At 50.2% G+C, this 3,089-nt stretch overlaps 1 long non-coding RNA gene across 1 annotated transcript; it reads right to left on the reverse strand.

The window, feature by feature from the left end:
- Positions 1–1,255: 1,255 nt before the first annotated feature.
- On the reverse strand, positions 1,256–2,792 carry LOC125946607 (uncharacterized). Its single transcript, XR_007467698.1, has 2 exons — positions 2,402–2,792; positions 1,256–1,389 (listed from the first exon to the last, which is right to left on the reverse strand). It is a non-coding gene; the product is annotated as an uncharacterized LOC125946607 (long non-coding RNA).
- Between the last annotated feature and the right edge of the window lie 297 nt (positions 2,793–3,089).

Raw genomic sequence — 3,089 nt, forward strand, 5'->3', positions numbered from 1 at the left:
TCGAATTTTGTTTTACATTTGCCATTGCATCCCCGATAATCTGCTTCGCGGTTCGGTCGGTCGTTCGTTCTTGTAATGACGGTGGCGGATCTATATACACTGCAGAATGAATGAAAGGTTGTTTCGGATTCGTAAATATGCACGTTGTCCCGTGTACACATCGCCCTGTGCATTAATAACATGCAACGTAGCCGAAATCTCGTTTGTGTCAAACATTCTCCAGAGCGAGTGTTCTGGCGCGCACATTCGTGTGCTCTTGGGGAGAGTGGAGCAGACGTCGGCAGCGCCTGACGTGCGCGCAGCGCGGCCTTTATTATTGCGCGCCTCTCTCGGTCGTCAGCTTCGTTCGAGCGCTTTACCATAGAGAAAGAAATTCAACAAGAGGGGACACTCCCATAGGGCCCAGCGGCCGAATTGACTGCAGCGTGCCAAGCGGTCGGTGTCAATCACTTACATCACTTCCGGTTTCGGTTTTGGGCGCGCGTATTTTGAACGCAAGCTAGCACGCCGGCTGCGCCCCCCCCCCCTTTTCTCTCTCCTTTTTTTTTTTTTTATTGCGATAGCAATTATATGGACACTCAAAAGCAGATTTCTGCCGTCGGCGTCGCCGTCGCCGTCGCCGTGAGGTTCCGTATGACGTCAATGGAGATGAAATCGTGGCCGCGCGCCGCCGAACGCTGTATGTGCGAGTGAAAGGGCGCGAGGGACGCGCTCTTTCACGGGGAGTGAACGCACGGCGGAGAACAAACGCGCGTTCTGCGCCGTGCTTCCTTAAGGGCTGCAGAAGTAGGCGTCTCTTTCCTCCTTTACAATCACCATATATGTAGAGCAAACGCGCCTTCTTCCGATGCGCGAGAGGCCGTGGGGGAGGGGGGGAAGGGGGAGGGAAGGGAGGCGACGTTTAGCTGCGGCACCAAGTGCCTATTTATATCAGAGGCTCCGGCAACAGTCACCAACGCCGCACGCATTTTGAGCGAACGCGGGCAAAATGCCGACGGCGTCGACAACAGTTCGGCGCGTTGCCGGTGCTGCTGCATGTCCAAGTTTATACAGCTGATAAAGCTAATATCATTACTCCGTATATCTCTCTACAAATTTGCTATCGCAATTGATGCTTCACCTTTCAGGTGAAACTGCGACAACTTTTTTGGTCTTCGTGCAGAATCGGTTTATTTAGTAAAAATGATTGCGAACGATCTCGTAAAGTCTCATCGAATCTGTGCCACGTGTAATTTCACAAAGTAGACGCAAGACCTTTTGTGCAATGAGGAAATATTTATTTTGCTCTATATAAAAGCTCGTTCCGCGCTTTTTGTGCGTTCATCCAACGTTGTGACACCAGCAGGTAAGGCAGTAGTTCCTGTACGAAGCTCCACCGGACGGCACCAGCTGAAAAAAAAGTAAATTACAAGCATGTTACATTTGCAAGCACGTAACAGCATGTTACAAGCATGAGTCATTTTGGTATTTAGATATAGGAATACTGCGTGTAGAGGCTAAACGTGCGAAAGCGGTGAATGGGCGGCATTACAAACAAAAGCAATTCGCTTTTACATACATGGCGTAGAAAATACCCGACTCATCCCAAACATATATGAAAACATCTGATTTCCAAGCGTTCCCCCATTTCCGGGCATTATTTCCTGCACTTAGGCAGCACAAATACACGAGCGACTTCGCGTTTCCAAACCTTGGCCTCGGGCGACGCGACGCTACGCGACATACACAGAGACGGACGCAACAGGCACTCAAGACAAATGCGTGGGTGCAATGCCTTTTTTCAGTCCTTTAGAAGACGTAATTTTCGATTTACAAGTTTCTGATATGTTCGTCGTTCGCGCGTTCTGCCGGCGCCAGCAGCACACCCCATGTTATCACTCTTGGCAATCGCCCAGCGCGTTTTCAACAGGCGTGAGTACCGAAAGAAGGTATATATGTTGTTGCGGAGCCACAAAAAACGTCACAGACTTGTCCCTGTAAGATTCATTACACGCCAAACTAACTTTATCACCGACGGCCGAGCTGCTTATCGCTAACTGCGTCACAGCGCGCTGTGCGGCCAGCGTGCCTCAAAAGTACCCCAAAAAGTAACGAAATTACTTTTCAGTAATGTCTGGCGTCAGAGAAAGCGGCACAAACTTCTAGCAAGATGCACTATATACACACCACGGCTGAGTTCTCGCTAACTGCGACACGGCGCCCTGTGCGGCCAGTGTGGCTCAAAACCGAAATAAGTTACAATAGTCCCCTAGGAAGCGTCGGAAACATGTCTGAGCACGATTCATTTACTCAAATTAACTGCGCCAGGATGGCCGAGCTGTTTTTCGCTAACTGCGTCTTAAGTCTCGGTCCCGTGCCGTAAGCCTAATTGCGTCGTAGACTGTGAAACAAGATTTCTCACCTTGCCGTAGTCCAATAGTGCAGTGGTGTCTTGTCCCAGTGCAGGAGGAACGCAAGAATACGCCGGGAGCCCAATAAACCAGGTTACATTTAAAAAAGAAAAAAAAGAAGGAGACAGACGGGTCGCCGCGCGCGAGCGCTCAAACGCGCGCGCAGCCATCCTCGCTGGCTTCGGGGGAGTGTCTGGCGGATGACGCATGTATCTGGCGCGTCATTGACCTGTGGCTAGGTAAGGCAAGGAAAATAAGTCGCAAAGCTTAAGTTCATTTATACGCAAAACGTTTTAGTTTTCGCGGCAAATAATTAAAAAATAAATCAATGCCTGTTAACTTAAGTTCACTTTCTTTTTTTTCGATGCTCGCGGCAGCTAACGTTCGGTGTCAAAAGTATAGCGTGACGTATGGTGACGTGTTTCCTGTTGCCAGTTTTTGCCGAGTGTCCCCTCTTGTTGAATTTCTTTCTCTATGGCTTTACGTTTGTCAACACCCGCCGGGGTGGCTTAGTCAGCTAAGGCGTTGCGCTGCTGAGCCCGAGGTCGCGGGATCGAATCCCGGCCCCGGCGGCCGCATTTCGATGGAGGCGAAATGCAAAAACGCCCGTGTGCTTGCGTTGTAGTGCACGTTAAAGAACCCCAGGTGGTCGAAATTATTCCGGAGCCCTCCACTACGGCGTGCCTCATAATCAGAACT

Source organism: Dermacentor silvarum, chromosome 7, assembly GCF_013339745.2.
Source record: "Dermacentor silvarum isolate Dsil-2018 chromosome 7, BIME_Dsil_1.4, whole genome shotgun sequence".
Classification (NCBI taxonomy): Eukaryota; Metazoa; Arthropoda; class Arachnida; order Ixodida; family Ixodidae; genus Dermacentor; species Dermacentor silvarum.